The sequence below is a fragment of the Prinia subflava genome, chromosome 2 (assembly GCF_021018805.1).
Source record: "Prinia subflava isolate CZ2003 ecotype Zambia chromosome 2, Cam_Psub_1.2, whole genome shotgun sequence".
Lineage (NCBI taxonomy): Eukaryota > Metazoa > Chordata > Aves > Passeriformes > Cisticolidae > Prinia > Prinia subflava.
The window spans coordinates 17,854,874-17,873,207 of NC_086248.1; the positions used below are offsets into that span (position 1 = coordinate 17,854,874).

At 41.6% G+C, this 18,334-nt stretch overlaps 2 protein-coding genes across 3 annotated transcripts in view; one reads left to right on the forward strand and one right to left on the reverse strand.

The window, feature by feature from the left end:
* The window catches only part of COLEC11 (collectin subfamily member 11), a 39,484-nt gene extending 27,262 nt beyond the window's left edge, over positions 1 to 12,222 (reverse strand). For both annotated transcript variants that reach the window (XM_063391834.1, XM_063391835.1), the window contains exon 1: positions 11,960 to 12,222. The gene's annotated coding sequence lies outside the window, so the exon portion shown is untranslated. The remainder of the gene's footprint in view (positions 1 to 11,959) is intronic.
* Positions 1 to 18,334, forward strand: part of ADI1 (acireductone dioxygenase 1) — a 132,577-nt gene that overhangs the window by 84,316 nt on the left and 29,927 nt on the right. The window lies entirely within an intron of this gene.

The window sequence follows — 18,334 nt, forward strand, 5'->3', positions numbered from 1 at the left end:
TGAGTTCCCACACTTCCCCCCAACTCTGGATGGAAAGCTTGGAGATCAGTTGAGCCAGCTAATGCCTCATGCCTGAAGTCACTGTATCTACCAGGGGCTCCAAAAGTGCCAGTGGCTAATTCCACACCATTATTTTGGACCTAGAAGAAACAACACAGATGATCTGCCAAGCTGAAACCAAATGGAGGAAAAATGCAGAAGACAAATGATGCTCGCTGGCAGTAATGCTCAGCCAGCCAACAGCTACAGAGTAACTGTAATCCTCTGTATAATCCCACAGGACTCATCTTTGGACTGGTTTATTTCACTGAGTAGTTTTCATGCTATGATTCTTTTTTCTGTTTTTTTTAAACTATACTTCATTCTCAGGTATCTGAGCTGAATTATCTGTATTCTGAATGGAGTATGCTTCTAGTACAGACACACAAATCTGCAGAGCCACAGCCACAGTTGGTGAGTAACTCCCAAGCCAGTTTGAGTCAGCACTACAGACACAGCAATAACTTTCAACTGTTTTCACTCCCCTGACTTTTCAAGTCATCATCCACATCTCAACACCACCCTAGCAGAACTCTCTGGCAGCTCAAGTATCCTCATGCACCTGCAGGCCCTAAGCTGAATTCTAGGAGATGCAACACATGCTCACAAAATCATGCCCACAAAATAGCAGGATGTGACACAGTCCTCATGCTATTTCAAACATTTTGAACAGATAAAAGACCCCCAAAATGATCCCCCAGGGCTACCATCAGTGCCCACTGCAGACCAGGGGTGGGTTTCTGGGGGAAGCAGGGAGAAGCAGAAGGGACAAGCCTCCAGACACAAGCTGCATTTCACCCCTTGGCCCAAGGGATGTGGATCATTCCCTGGGGGAGAAACCTTTCACACTGGAGATGAAACCTGTGTCACTGACCTCATCTCTCTCCATTACAGTCTTGTTAATCTTTCTAACCTACAGATGTTTTGTGTAGCTATGTTTTTACTTTATCTAAGCATTTTCTCATTTGTCCTCTCAGTTCCCTTGCACATTACCTTGGGTAATCAAACGTTTCCAATTGAGCTAGACTATAAAAATCAAAATCAATTACAAAGCACTCAAGTTAAACCCTACGTGTTGATTTAAAGGTTAAAGCAATGGACTTGAAAGACTGAAAAAAAAATCCCTAAATATTAATACTGTAGAATTGCAAAAATGGGGACCATAACTGCCATGGTTACCAGGTCTCTGTGAGATCTATGGAGCATGGAGTAGCATAAAGCAGAGACATAACACATTTCAACTCCTGATGATGCTGAAGAACAGCGAGGCTTGCTGTAGAGGACAAAAGAGTGAGTCTAAGCTGATGGGAAGCTAGCATTAGCTAAAAACCAAACTGATAGGAAGTCCTTGGTTACTCCCCAAAGTACATTTAATACCGGCACAATAGAGCCATTTCCTCAGACAGTGTTTGTGAGGTGTAAGGTACGATTAGTTTGTCAATATAGATGCCCTTATTAGATGATGGTATAGTAGTCTCATTTTCCATCAAAAAGAATGTTTTTAAAAATTGGGACAAGTTTCTTCCTGATGTTGTTCTGCTGAAGTCAATGAGTTCATGCTAGAATTAACTTAACTGCCATCTGTACTGAAAATATAAAATCAAGGCTTCAGCAAGAGTGAGATGAAGTAGTGCCAGAAAGGAGCAAGTTTTCAAAACTTTTAACTAGAGGGAGATGGGACCTGAGTGTCAAATCTTTCACAATAGCTCTCTATGGGTTTTTAGACAATCTATGGGTGTTTTTTGTAGAAAATAACACTCAAGTACACTTCTATCTTTATGTAAATTGTGGTCAGAAACAACTAGTAATACTAAATAGAATTTCTCATGCAGTGTTTCAAAGTCCCTACTAGATTACAAGGTCTCTTCTGCCTCCAGCTATATTTTACTAAAACAGTTTGTGATTTTGGGTGCCATCATTGTTATATGTCAGATGAAAGTTTTGGTATTCTTAACCACCAAAAAAAAGATTAAAAAAAAGATACAGGGTTCTAATTTAAGTATCAGTTCTTCTAAAAGCTGGGTCTAACATGTCTCAGTTCATTCCCACTTCTATAAAGCATTTACATGAGAACCTCATACTATCCCCACACAGCTATCTGTAGGAAATGAAAAACCAAGGATTCACTAAGAATCAGTGGATGATGTGGAGAAAGCTTCAGGAAGCATTTCTTTACATAAATAAATACATAATATGAACATATGAATTTGTAATTTTATTTATGAAGGTTTAAGGCATTGCTTTTAAGCCCATCCCATCCACAGAGGCTTAGGACTAGCTGCAGAAATTGGGATATCTGTGCAATATTATGCCCACTAAACTAATTTACACATTGCAACACATTCTCACTTTTGAGGTGTTTGGAAGTTTTCCTAGGTGAGCCTGACAGTTGTCTTCTTGAGGGCACTGCCTTTTGCACAACAGAAATGCTACTCAAGTATTGATCCAGGAGGTGTGAAGTAACAACTATGGAAGATCCTTAACTTAAAAGGATTCAGACACACAGCTCCAGTTCCCTAAGAGAGTAATTCCTCACACTGGATGGACACAACAGGTGAAATTAGACTACACTCAGGCATGCTACATTGAAGCAGAGAAGAAGCCTGCTGATGAAGCCAGCTCAAGCCTAATGGTAGGACACTAGACTAAAACTGGGTAAAATGAGTATTCTGATTTGTGTTCTTGTGTCCCACAACTGAGTCATGTATAAACACAGGGGCAGGTCAGGAATATCCAGAAGACAAAATCTAAGAAAAGCAGTTTATGAGGTTAGAGGAAGTATAAAGACAAGAGACAAGATACAGGATATAAACTACTAGCAGGCATACAGTTAAAGTGAAAAATCAGAGGTCTGACCAGGGGAGAGTAGCAGAGAAAGGACAGAGGAGCAATAGCACCATCCCAGAGGGCAAGGGGACAGGAAAAACGTTTGCTTTTGGTTGTCACAATGTCCTACTCCTCACTGAGGAGAAAACACAAGAAAGAGCAGAAATAGCTTTTGACCCCTTTTTCTCACATATTAGGTAAGTGACAGCTACATTTAAAGGAGGTTCTAAGAATAAAGGGAAGCCACTTATGCTGCCCAGTTCTTCCAATGCTGGAAGTATGACACCTCAAAAAGCAAACCACGAGACAGAGCACAGCTGCCATTAGCAGATGCCCATTTATCAGGACAACTCTGCTTAGGTCCAGACCTCAAGCTAGCAGAGGTTAGTTTTAAACAGTTTTCCCCCTGGGGGGGATTTGACTGTTCTGGCTTTTAGGTGGTCAGTCTGAGAAAGTCATCCTGAGCACTCTGTGTAACCAAGTCAGAGAAAGGCACCTGGGCACAGGGATTCATTTCACCCCAACACAGAACTGGTAATTGACTCTGGAGGTACCTATTCATTACCTACTATCACTAGTTCAGCCTTGCAGGTATGTAAAGTTAGGTGAGGGGTGTTCCATCATTGCTAATTAGCTAAGTCAATCAACAGGAGGGCTAACAGCAGCCTGGCTTCCTGCTGCAGTCACACATTAGCCTCCCCTTCTCTGTACTGTCACCAATGGCCAGCTGATCCCAGCCAGCACAGGCTGCTATTCCAGCAGTAAGATACTCCTCTGCTTGAAATGGGTTTTTTTGAGTTGTTTTAGTTCCTTGATTCTTGGTAGGGATAAAAAGGCCATAATTCCTGTGAAAAATAATGCCAGCCAAGGAAAGGAATGCCCTCGGCAGCAGCTGAGATGGTCTTCATTGTGTTAGAAAACTGTGCCATTGCATGCCAGCAGAATACAGGAAACAGGAAGAAGCATAAGTGAAACAATTCAAGGGACTAAATTACCCAAACCGCCCCCCCCAAAAAAACCAAATAAACAAATAACAAAAAGCCAAACAGAAACCCCAAAACAAAACAAAAAAAAACCCACAAACAAACAACCACACACACACAAAAAAATCCCACCAAAAAAACCCCCAACAAAAACGAAAAAACAAACCAGCACATAATTAGAGTGGAACATTTTAAAAGAAGGAAATATATGGCAAAACATCAGGCTGCAATGGATAATAATAATCAGCAAAAGATACAGAACATAGAAAATACAACAACACCAGGCATTTTTTAATAGCATGGAAGCCAGCAAGAGTTATGGAAAGGATCCAAAAGTGTTATCCTCAAATGACAAGGACATATTTCTTGGAGTGATATCCTCAATATAACCAAACACTGTGGTACGTAAGCATATGTGATCAAAATCTTACACTTGAACTGGGGTAGTGTCAATGCTATTTCAACAAAAGAGTTTTTATTACTTTTAGGCTGACAGACCAACCAACCCTCCACATGTGATCCTATGTGATTCTACATGATGTGACTACATCAGTGGACAAGGGAAGGGCTACAGATGTCATTTATCTGGTCTTCTGCAAAGCCTTTGACATGGTGCCCCACAACATCTTCTCTCCAAAATGGAGAAAGGTGGATTTGATGGGCAGAGTGTTAGATGGACAAGAAAGTGGTTGGACAATCACATCTTGAGGGTGGTGGTTAACAGCTCAGTGTCCTGATGGACATCAGTGCTAAGTGGTGTCCCTCGGGGGTCTGTGTTGGAACCAGTGTAATTAATATAATAATTAGTAACATGGACAAAGGGATCGAGGCAAAGGGATCAGGTGGACTGAATGATGCAGTGACACTCCTGAAGGACAGGATGCCATCCAGAGGGACCTGGACAAGCTGGAGAAGTGGCCCATGGGAATCTCATGAGGTTTTACAAGACCAAGGGCAAGGTGCTGCACCTGGGTCAGGGCAACCCCCGGTATCAACACAGGCTGGGGATGAACAAATCCAGAGCAGCCCTGCTCAGAAGGATTTGGGGGTGCAGGGGGGGTGAGAGGCTGGACATGATCCAGCCCTGTGCCCTCACAGCCCAGAGAGCCAAAAGTGTCCTGGGCTGCATCAAAGGCAGCGTGGGCAGAGGTGAGGGAGGGGATTCTGCCCCTCTGCTCTGCCCTGGTGAGACCCCACCTGCAGGGCTGCATCAGCTCTGGGGTCCCAGCACAAGAAGGACAGGGACCTGGTGGAGTGAGTCCAGAGGAGGTCACCAAGATGATCAGAGGGAGGGAGCACCTCTGCTGTGAGGAAAGGCTGAGATATTTGAGATTCCTAGAGAAGAGAAGGTTTCAGAGTCACCTAATTGCAGCCTTCCAGTACCTATAGGAAGTCTAAAAGAAGGATGTGGAAATACTTTTTACAAGAGCATATAGTGATGGGACTATAGTGAATGGGTTCAAACTGAAAGTAGGTTTAGATTAGATACTGGGAAGATATTCTTTACTGTGAGAGTGGTGAGGCACTGGAACAAGGCTGCCCAGGGAAGTTGTGGATGCCCCATCCCTGAAAGTGTTCAAGATTGGATGAGGCTTTGAGTGACCTGTTCTAGTGGACGATGTCCCAGTCTACGGCAGGGGAATCCAATCCAGTTGGAACTGGATGATTGTAAAGGTCCCTTCCAATCCAGGCCATTTTATGATTCTATAATATCTGCACTGGCCAAGTGACAGGTGATCTTGATAGCAACAGTACTACACAATGTCCTTTTATGCTTAGACCTCTGACACACTATTCCAAATATAGATAAGGGAAAGAAAGCAAAAGAAAGGGGAACTTATCAAAACAGCTGCCCATGCTAATAGAAAATATATGGTTGGTACATAGAAATGGTTGTAGAAGCAAAATGCAGTGGGAAAATAAACAGGTTTCTATGCATCTGATGGGACTTAGTTGAAGCACACACAAAGGCACTCAATTCCTGCACATAACTAGACTTGACAAAATTCTAAGAAGTCAAAGTATTCTTACACTAGTTTGCTACAGCAGACTTTCACCAATCAGTCTGTATCATTGGCAATAGTCATGACTCAATGTAAAAACTATTGCCAAAAGGAACTCAGCTGAAACATCTTTCAGTGGCAAAACCTCCCAGAGCAGCTCTTACACATATCACAACACATGCACTGGTTGATTTTTTTTTTTTTTTTTAATTTGAGAAGGAGTACAAGGGATTGCATGCAGTTTGAGATGCTTTTGACAATCTCATTTCATTTTGAAAAAGAAATATGAATTCAGAAGAAAACAGAATGTGTACAACACAAATTGCAAGCAAGGTTGTTTATCTGAATTCCTATAAACTGAAGGTGTTATTTCCCTTAACTACCGTGGTGCTTGTGCTACCAAAAGTTTCTTGAGGATGACAATCCCCTTTGAATTTTTTTCATTAAAGTCCTTCCATCTAAGCAACTGCCCTAAGAGATTTCTGTATTTTAATAATGTACATTTCTAGAGAATAATATAACAAGCTGTGTTAAGTAAGTGATAGCTACCGGCATTTCCACCTGCTTTGGTACTCAGCAAATTTTCTAACAATAGCAGCAGATGTACCTTTCACACAGCTAGAACATGACCAGAGGGCAGCTGTGCACCTATTAAGAAGCTGCAGAACAGCTAAGCAGTGATCACTTGAGCCTCCACGTTTGTCTGCTCAGAATTTATAGGGCACGTACAGGAGCAAAAATGAGTGCTACTGTTCTGATTGTGCACTTACCAGTAAAATAAAAGGCTTCAGTGGTGTTAGAGAGTACACTGACCTGAAATCCCAACATCTGCCGGCTGACTTAAGAAAATGAACAATGAAAACAAAACCAAGACTTGCCGCAGTTACTCAGTGCTGCCAAATAGATACAGAGGCATCAGTTCTATGCATAACAGAAAGTCCATGTACTCAAGACTGTAGTTTCAATTTTTAATGCCATCTTCCCTAAAATCAAGGAAGACAGAGAATGTAATCACTTGTACATTAAGTGTAGGTAAGCAAATGCACATTTAAATACAGAGTTGCTTAGGGGACAGTCTGTCAGATGTGGTGGATTGGCCTTGGCTGGATGGCAGCTGCCCACCAAGCCACTCTATGGGTTTTGTATAAAAGTAGAGAACAATAGAGACTTTTTGACACTCCACAATAACATAAAAGGCAAATCTAACATATCATATCATATACCATATATATATATTATATCACGGCCTAGTTTGGAAGGGAGCTTAAAGATCACCTGGGTGCAAACTCTTTGCCATGGGCAGGGATCTTCCACTACACTGGGTTGCTCAGAGCTCCAACCTGGCCTTGAACACTTCTAGGGATGGGGCATCCACAACTTCCCTGGGCATCCAGTTCCAGTGCCTCACAATAAAGAATATTTTTCTACTATCTAATTTAAACCTGCCTTCTTTCAGTTTGAAGCCCTTTCCTCCTGTCCTGTCACTACAGGCCTTTGTAAAAAAATCCCTTTCCATCTTTCCTGTAAGCTCCCTTCAGGTACTGGAAGGCTGCAATTAGGTCACCCCAAAGCCTTCTCTTCTGGCTGAACAAACCAAATTCATGAAGATATTAAACAGCAAAGGAAAATAACTTCCAATAAAGACTTTTTTCAGCTGCAGCTCATAGCATGGATCTCACTACGTCATCTCACTTCATCTCTACATTAGCTTTAAACTGCAAGTCCATTGCACAGGTAGAGAGAAACACTGCAAGTGCATGTCTAGGTGGTGCTGACAGATCCAGCACCCTGGAGCCTCCTCAGCAGGCACCATCAGTCCTTCTCTTGCTCTTCCACATATTCTCAGTATCTGTTTCCTTAACATTTCTTCAACATAGCTCCACTCCAGTGAGGCATCAGAGACCTGTTTTCTTATTAACACCATTCTGACAAGAAAGCTCATTGATACACATTTTTCTTTTCCTATTTAATAAAGTTTTCTTCTTTTTTTTCTGTTTGCTATGCTAGGCCTTCATTAGATTCTTGTCTGGTGTTTTAAATTGATTGGCTATTATTACTGTGTCATCTAACAATGCCAGTTCTTTCATATAAATTTTTTTAAAGCTCTTTGTTTTAATTCTCAAAAATTAAACCTCTTACAAAACTTTCTCTGATGGTAATAAAAAATTATATATATAAGTAGAATTAAAACTATACCATTGCTTATATACTTTTGTCCTTCCAAAAAGCAGACTGATCCTGGCACTCAACATCTCATCCATGTTCTCTTGGAGGCCCATAGACAATTTCTACAGAGTCCACTGAAGATGAATGAATGCATACCTACTGTCAGCAAGTTTCAATATCTGCTAAAATCATCAGCACCACCACAGGAGATTTTGGGGTGATCCACAACTAAGCCTGAAAATCACTCAAATTAAACAGGAAATCTTAGAGCACTGTCTGTAGGATTTGGTGGGGTTTTTGGGTGTTGTCATCATTTATGCTTATTCCGCAATTAGCAAACAGGACAAAAAGAAAATAATCACAGGGAGAGCCATGCTTAAGACCAAAGACAGGCACCAGGAATTTAAGCACATCTATGGATCCAGCTTCATTCTTCAAGGTCCTTATCCAAAAAACAGCCAAAGCTGAAGCAGTTTCTCTTTCCGCTCTCAATCCTTTCCCCCCATTTTTCACCTCTATACCTCCAAGGGAGAGCTGCCTAAGTTCAACACTGGCAACACTACCTCTGAGTCTCTGTGTGGCCTCATCCCAGGTTCAAACAAAGCATCCAAAACCATCTCCTAACAATCCAGCCACCTTAAGAGGTAGGAGGATCCTGTGGTTTTACTGGAAAACTTTACTGGTAAGCTTTTCTTACTGCACAGACCAGAGATGGTCAACTTCTTGCCTGAGGAGAATAACAAGACACTCTTCTCCCACCTAGCATGTTTTCGTCAAGGAAACACATCACAAATCATTCAGTCTCCTCCAAGCACACCAAATTACCGTGTTGGTTAGTTACAAGGGCACCTTTCCAGCAGATAGGAGTGGAGGTTTGGAGCAGTGCAGTGGGCTGTGTTTAGACTCCTACTGCCCAGGTAAGCCTCCCAGAGCAGGTTATTGTGTGACAGCTGGGTAGCAGCAGTCTGTTTTTCAAAGAGAACTGTAGGAAACACTTTTCTCAGAGCCATTTTTCAAAATCTCCATGCTTGAAGGACAACTCAACACACAAATTCAAGGTAAGCTTCCACCGTCCAGAACTCTAGTTCCTGCAGCATTTGGCACTAAAGATGGTGAATTGATCCACTTCCACATCCAGCAGAGAGAACAGTGGAGCACCTCTCACAAGCAATTTTCAGATGGCTGCTGTGGCCATCACACACTTGTCTGACTGTGGTGAGTCCCTTTCTTAGCTCTCCTCCTCTCACTCCATACTGCACATAAGCATAGCCAGTGCTTGGTTTGGGGTCTGGTATCCAGCTCGTAGCACTGTGAAGCTATTTATTCATGTCTATGTGTCATTCATGTGCTGTTGGACTAGATCTTTAAAAGTCCCTTCCAATCCAAACCGTTCTATGATTCAGTGCAGAAGAAAACCAATGTAAACCCTATTACTCCTCACCATTTGTCATACTGCTCTGTCCTGGCCTCCAGGACACCCTATGACCTCCTAACCAATCTTCTGATAAAGTTTTGAGGGGGCAGTATCCAAAAAGTCCCAGAAGCTAAGGATCCTTGGATACTATGGAAAAATTAAGAGACTAGTGCACTGATGAAGTGCTCAAGCAGACCAACTTCTTTTCTTGCCTACAGACATCTTCTAAAACTATAGGCAAATGATCCAGGACTAGATTTTTCTGAAGAGGCACTTAGATGGGTGAGATGACACTTTGCTAGATTTTCAAAATCACCTCTTTCCAAAGCTTCAGGCTCCTAGTAGGTTGTTTTACACTTGACTTAAGAATTTTTAAAACATCTTAAAATCCAGCCATACTCCCTTGCATTTTTCAGTTCCAGATATATAAAAGGGAACACTTTTAGCACAAAAGTTAGCAGAAGCATTAAAAAAGCCTTAGAAATGTTATTAAATATTCTCTCCTTTGTACAGATGTTTGCATGGCTAAAAAACATTAAAAGGGTTTAAACCTGCTGACACTCTCTTGAAGGGTCCTGCTCTCATGGCTGAAAACCAGGATGGCATGTGGCTCATGTGCAAAGCAGAAGGAAGCACTCCAATTTTGAGAAGCTGCCTAGTTAACAACCAGCTGATGCCTTATGAGCCCAGTCTATGCTTCTTTCATGAGACTAACTTTTTGCAAAATATATCCTAATACTCCTTTCATCAAGGGAAATTAAAATAGCAAGACCTGACCACACAGCCTTACGGGAAGCATGGTTCAGCTGTGAAGTTTAGCCAGTAGTGAAATGCAGTGCAAAGCACAAACTACACTTCCCAAGAGATACCATGAGAATATTTTTGGCTAAACTCTCCTGGTTTTCAGCCAAAATAATTTGACAAAAGAACTGAACTATCCCAGAAAACTGACACTTTTCTTTAAAAAGCTACTCTGCCAAAAGTCTTCCTACTTCTAAAGGATTCTGGTTCAAGAATTTTTGGACAGCCCTAGAGATGACTAAAAAGAGCTTTAGAAACAGTGTAAAATCACTCAAAATAATCAGAAAAAAATAGCTTCACACATAACACATAATTAGAAATTACCCAGTAGATTTCTGCTGCTTCCACAGTGCAATTCTTTGTCGACTGTAGGACTATGCCATGTTTAAAATGCTATTTTGAGTATGAATTTAACTTACATATTATCTGTATTAACAAAAACAATAATTTCATTTTAACATATACATCTTAAGAATTTTATGAAAGACAGTCCAAACATTGTTAAAAGGAATACTCAGTTTGGAAGTCTTACTTCTTGTCTACAATACTGGCACATCTTATGCTGCATCAGTAAAACACAAAAATTTCTGGGGTAGTATAGTTTTGTGACCTTTAAATTGGTGTTTGTTTTATATTTTCTGATCACTACAATGCTTTACATGTTCATGATCATGTAAACAATCACATGAATATGAAATACAAAGATCTCAGCTGCTGAGAGGAAAACATACAGCAACAGTTTTCTTACATTTGCCACATTTTAAAAATCTTTCGATACCCAAGAATCAGTGTATTGATTTTGCACCAACAAACAAAGTCTTAGTATTTCCAATACAGTTCCAATACAGTGTTTCACTGTATGACAAGTAACTTTAGTTATTTCAGTTCCCCACAGTGATTTATTTTGCTAGAAAACAATCCCACTCCAAAATTTCACTGCCTATACTGGACACATACATATGCACAGAGGTCAGAATGGAAACTTGCAAGTCCCTTATGTATCCTAGTTCTCATAGCTCATGACTGAAAAGCAGACATGTGCCCTACTGCTTACTGAACTATGGCTTACTCTCATATTCCTGTTCACTTCGACCAAGATTTTGTTTCGTTATACATCCTTGTATCTCACTAAGCATTTCTGCATGGTATTACTCCCAATATGATTTGGCTTTCACCAAGATTGCTCTTAATTATCCACCGGTATAATCCCAGCCTTTACTGGACCTTGTGTCATATGTTTCACTTCTGGAATGCCAGTCTTTATTCTCTGTTTTGCAGTTGCATTAAAAGGCCACTTTTTAAGGTTGAAAACAGAAAACTGCCTATGCCTGTTACCAGGAATTACAACTCAAGAATGAAGTAAAAATAGTTTCAATTCATATACTGTTAAAATTCATATACTGTTCATTTAAAGTTAAAATTCATATACTGTTTTGTCCTTCCCTGCTAAAAGGAAAGTGAGTTCTTCCAATTTGTACATTTGGACATTTTAAATACAACCCCCCCTAAACTAAGCTGGGATTCAGTGATCTAACCCACATGGGTGCTTCTCAAAAGAAAGATCCAGTGTTATCCAATAGACTCAAGTGACCTTTTTTTCCTTTACCTTCCCCTTTTACATGGGGACTGTCAATCATATTTTGCCATATACAAAGCAGCTCCCTAACAAACATCCAGAATATTTCCTCTACGTGTTTTTACAGAGTGAAAGCATAAAAGTCTCTTACCTTATAGCTGCTGAGAGAATGGGAACTGCACAATGCTCTGTGCCTGCAGGGACACTGCACAGATGAACCTCATTGCTGCTGTTTACAGAAGACTGACAGTTTTTAATTTGAAAAGAGTTTGCCTTTTGCTTTTCGACAGTTCAACAAATCAGACAAAACAGTTGCAAGTGTTATCTGTAAACAGCTTCCTGTTTGAAATAGATCAGCTGTCGTGAAGGACAATAATTAGGGAAGAAGTGTGGGAAAACTGAAGAGGTCCATGATGTAAGCTTTTTATTTTGGGAATGTACTTTTTTGGGAATGCACACTTACTTTCCCCTCCTCCTCTCTAGCAGAGAACCCCTTTTTAACCATTTACATCTATTCAGCTCTAAGCCATGCATGCACACTGCCCCAGCACAACACTTTCCTTGCCTTGCTTCAGCAGATACAAAACCACACGAAACGTAGCACTGAATGTGATCATCTTGTGTGGATAATTAACACACTCTTCCCTTGCTGAAATTCTCTCAACTCTTGCAACTGGCTGCAGCATTCCTGAGTAAAACATGCAACTATTTCCGAGGCATGTCTGAACACCCCACAACATAAGTGCTATATTATCTACATGGCAGGCAGCTTCACCAGATTTTGTGTGTTTTTGTTAAACACCTTTTGGTACAGCTTTAGTGCTATTTCAGTATAGCTTCTAAATAGTTGTACAACCCTGTTTTTTCACCTTAAACAACTAGACTAATTTGAGGCCTGGATAAATCACAGTACTCCACACACATTTAAGGAGGAAAAAACTGGGGCCAGCTGATTCTGGGAAGTGGGATTATGAAAACATCCCTCTCATTTAGAGCAGGTTATACTTCAATAGATATAAATGGCTTCACTCTCAATTTCCAGGGCAAATAGAGAGTACCACTTGTGAATATATCAGTTAATACCCTCTGATGAAAAGCTGCTGTCTAAGACTGTAGCTCTGACAGTTACAGAAAAAATCTTCTGAATCATCTGTCTCAATCCATCTCATGTCACTGTTCCCTCCTCCCAGATCTTAGAGGTAATGTTTGAGGGGAGTGGGCTGGGAGCCTGGGTAACCCCCAATATGTGACCTCTTACTGGAAAACCAGGACAGGAGCTAAGGGCAGTAGTGGGAGGTTCCTTTCCATCTTCCACAGTCCCAAGATCAGGAAAGTATCAGAACGCAGAAAACGTTTTAGACTGAGAGGCTAGAGAAAGCTGCAATAGAATCATCTGTGTGTTCACTTCTTTATCACTTTTCAGATTTCCTTTGAGGTGTAGGTCCACTCCATTGAGACTTTTGTGCTGTGGTGGGGTGTGCAGTACCAGCTGATGACATGCTACTGATGTACTCGCTTCCTGCTTTGCTCTTGACATTACATATCCTCTCTCCCACCAAACCTCTCCCTAAGCCTGGGGGGTGCAGCCTTCTTGCCGCTGACAACTCCTGTTTTGTTCGCCCACAGCATTGCACACAATGACCAGCTTTAATGGCAAAGACAAAAACAGGTACAAAAGGAAGTAGTGATGCCTCATACTCAGGACTCCCTGTGGACTACCTACATACAGGTTTCCACGTTGGACTGGAACCTAGGTACCCTCCTCTGCTGCTATGGACTCCTGTATTTTAACACACACCAAACGGTGATGAAAAGTTAAGGACCAATGATCACTTCCTTGGTAGATTACCTCAGTAAAGAAAGGGCAAAATGGTAGAACATGAACATAACTGTCTAAGGACCATGCAGCTCTAATTTAAAAGTTCACTTTTTATGCATACAGGCCCCATTAGTTTCAGTGGGAGCAGAAGGCAATTAGCAGGAGTGGGCCCTTGCAGCATTCTGTTGTCAGAAACTTGCCAAGACAAACATTTTATGTAAAGAATGCAGCAAAGTGACTGTAGTCCAAGCCTTTGAAGATCATATTACCATGGCAAAGACAACTCCATTTACATACATATCTAGTCTCCCTGTAAACACAGGCAAATAACTTTGTGGCCAGAAACAGAATTCCACAGAGAAACAGAGCCATTGAGGGAAAGCTGCTAGAAAAGGTAGGACTCAACACCAGGGAAGCAGAAGTGAAAACAAACATAAATGACCACAGTTCAAAAGGAAAGGACAAACACTCTAAATGCAGTGAAAGTGCTTTGTCTAGGAAAAGGGAGAATAAGCAAGCACATGTTTTTCTTCCACATGGGAGAGAGAAAGGCATAGTCCCCATACAGAAGGACATAAGTAACCTTTTCCCACCTCAAAAAAAAAAAAAAAAACAACTGGAAACTGTGTAGCCATATTGGTGCATCATCTAAATCAGGCTACAATGTGCAAACTGGGGTACTGATCATGTGGGAACAGCTTAGGTCATCACCAGGTCACAACAGCTACTGATTATTAAGTTCCTTTTTATGTTAACACGCCTGTCCAGGACACTGTAGCACTGCAAGAGCCTTTTAGCCACCCTTGCTGGCTAGATGGACGGCCTTCAGAGGCTGCAGTATACCAGTACAGAGGAATAAGGAGCTTCTGGACGTACTGAAACACAGAAAGGAAGCCTGAAGAGGGTGGAAGCAAGAGATTGTCTGGGCAATGAGGGACCATGTTTACAAAGCTAACATGCCCTGAGAGAATTAAATCTGGCCAGGGACATAAAGGGCAACAAGAAAAGCTTCTTTAGGTACATCAGTGATAAAAGGCAGACTAAGGAAAACATGTGTCCTCTCTGCAAGGACACAGGAGACTCGTTTGACACACTTAAGAGATGGGCCTGTGCAAACCTCATGAAGTTCAGCACCAAGGGCAAGATCCTGCACTGGCTTAGGGCAATCCCAAGCATAAACAGACTGGGCAGAGAATGGATCAAGAGTAGTCCTGAGAAGAAGAACTTGTTGGTTAAAGAGAAGCTCAACATGAGCCAGCCATGTGCCCTTGCAGCCTAGAAATCCAACCACAGCCTGGCCTGCACCAAAAGAAGCATGGCCAGCAGGCTGAGGGAAGTAACTCTGTCCCTCTACTCCCCTCTCATGAGAGCCTACCTGCTGTGCTGCATCCAGCTCTGCAACCCCCAGCATAAGAAAAGTGTTGAGTCCAGAGGGGCATTAACGAACATGATCAGAGCTGGACTGGAGAACCTTTCTAATGAGCACAGGCTGAAAGGATCAGGCTTCTTCAACCTGGAGGAGGCTCCTGAGAGACCTTCAGGCACCTTCCATTACCTAAAGGGGGTAGGACAGGAACTGGACAGGAACTTTTTACACAGACATGTAGTGATAGGGCAAGGCAGGAAGGCTTCAAACTGAAAGAGGGCAGGTTTATATTAGATACCATGATTTCTTTACTGTGAGACTGCAGGGACACTGGAACAGATGAGTTGTGGATGCCTCATTCCTGGAGATGCTTAAGGACAGGTTGGATAGGGCTTTAAACCACCTTATTTAGAGGAAGGTATCCCTGCCCACAGAAGCGGGGACTAGAACAGATAATCCTTAAGGTCCCTTGAAACCCAAACCTTTTCTATACACCAAGACACCAGTTGGGCCAGCTACCTCAGCTTAACCCACTACTCAACTTTTCCTCAGCCTTTAAATTCAGGTTAAACACCACATTGACACAACTACAAGTAGAATTCTTGGATTCAAACCAAACCAAAACCACACTGATAAAATCTAACTGGTTGTAAAAGGACAATAAAGTTTTTAGAAAACAGGAGAAATATGCTAATACATTTTAGGAGCATCCAGGAATATTTTTCTACACTTTGCATAGTCAGTTGGCATTATCTTTATATCTGTAAGAGGATTAAACACAATACCTATTTAAAACCACAATGGTTATTTAAAAATCTTAAGAGAGGGTGACAAGGCCCTGATTCTCCCTTTGGTTTAGCAAAGCATCCAATGGTATCAGCATTTCCCAATCAGGTTTTTCCAAAGGATGAAAATTTCCAATACTCAAACTCTTTAAGAAATCCGTTTCTGAGGTCAGTTGCTGGAGCTCAGTTTATTGCAGGCCATCACAAATGCTGTTCTGGTTATTGAAAATAAAAGCTGCCTTACTAACCAGCCCTTATTAGGCCTCCCAGGGCACCACCAAGAGACTCCTAAAAGCAGCAAGGAGATGTGGCAGATACAGGACTCCTCCACGTACAGACATGCACACAAGCATGCCAAGTGCCCTCTGCCCTCGGGGCAGCACAATGATGGGTCCTGTTCCCTTTGCTTCACATAACAGTATCTGTTTAGCCAAGAAAATAGGAAACAGCTTTATTAAGTGTTATGACAATCGTGGTAAAACACAGCCTGTAGATCTGTCCCTGAGAAGACACCTATCTGCCACTTGAACATCCTCTTAGCACTACTTCAGCACCTCTGCCCTCTGTGGGCACAGAAAGCAGAAGCTCTCCTTACCACCTGTTCTGTGTGGTATGTGAGATGTATATGGAGAAGGATCGGTGTGGCCACGTCAATACAGGATTAACTTTATTTGCAACTGTGTAAAACCTGGCCTTCTACTTCATCAGTGATGTTGAACTTGGTTGGTTTTAGTATAAAAATTTGTAAGCAGCATTCACTGCAGCAATTGTATTTTTTCTGTTAGTCATCTCTAAAACTGGAATAATCTCCTCAGTGCTTGGATTTAATTCTATTTTTGCTGCTCCAGGGGCAGATCACAACTGAGCCACACATGTTAACTCAATATGCAATAATTAAAAATGTTAGCTATTTATCATTTCACAACACCAAGTAGCAACTGCATGACACTAAGCTTAAGAATTATTTTCCTGAAAACAAGAAAGAGTAACTGGAAGCTAGAAGAGGGGATACATGAACTCACAGACTTAAATCCAACAAACTTTCTCCTCTTGATGGCAATACGTAAATAAGATCCTTTACTTTTATCTCTGTAGGGAACAGAGCAGTAGTACATAGATGTTCATGTCAGCAAGGTTTTCACAGGAGCACCCTCAAGAAAGGCAGCAAGGGGCAGGGCAAAGGCATTTAGTTAAAGCAGCAGTGAATTACTCACACTGATCAGTGCTGCAGTCAGCCCCTGCTGGAGACAGGGAAACTCACACTCCCCTCAGCCTGACCACTAGCCTTCATTTTATGAAGCTTCATAACTTTCTGTAATCAACAGCTTTTTTTCTGTCATTCTGATAAACGTCTAATGGCCTAGATAGCACATCCCACAAACTGGAAAAGCTTTTCAGCATTGCTCTGACCTTCAGATGTACTTGAGAATCAAACTCAGGCCTCCCACTTGGAAAATTCAAGAAAAACAGAGGAATAGGAAATAGATTATTTCAGTCCACAATGCAGGAGTGATAGGATTTTCTTTGAACACTGCTTGGCATGAGATCACTACACTGAAACTCGTCAGTTGTTCCCACTTACACCCAAGAGGGACTACTCAAACATGATGCTATCATGTATTAAGTTAGCCTGTTAATATAAGGTAGGTCAAGCACTTACCACCCAAAACTTAAGCAAGTTGTTACACTAGAATTGTGACATATCTACACACCTTTTCAAAGAAAAATCACCAGGGATCAGTCTTCCTCACAGGCAAAAATATTTGAAGACACTGAAGAAAATATTGTGAAAGGATTCATATGAAATAAACTGAAGCTTTAAGATCAGGTGCAAATCTCATGACCACTTAGATAAAAAGCCCTTGCTTCTCATTTGGAGCTACTACAGGAATGAACTTCAGTATATGGCTCTCTCTCCACACTGATATTACCTACATACTACTGCTGCAGTCTTGGTACAGAATGCCCCACTGCTTTTTCACGCAGAGCAGCTGATAGAACTCGTGATCAATCGCATGTTCAGAGTTCAGCTGTGCCAGCATATGAAAGGTATAGGAAAAGTCTAGCATCATCTCACATGGAGTTTGCTTAGGTTAAGGGAACATTTGACACCAGCATTCCAGCAGCCTCATTAGCACTTGACCAGATGGCATCAAACTGACTTTCCAGATTGCAGGCATGCATTTAGTATGCTTGGCAAGGGACAGAGGGAGTTGTCTGACTGTATCACTGACACAAACACACAAGAGAGTCTGTAAATAAAGGTAAACACACAGCCACAAAAATTTTTATGCCACAAAAATTCACCTTTCCTTGTAGTTTAGTTGATGTAAAAACCAGAGAGCTTTGACAGCATTATCCTTTCCCTCAAAGAATTTGCTTATGGGGCCACTGTGAGCCTTTGCGTATCGTACAGTTCAAGAGGGCTTGCAACAAGAGCCAAGAAAAAGCTATAGCCAGCTGGCAATGCCTGGGAACATTTGCAATCTTAATGTTCAGTTCACTGGATTTCTCCTCCCCCGCCTACCCCCTCCCAGTGCTTCAAAAGAAACTCAA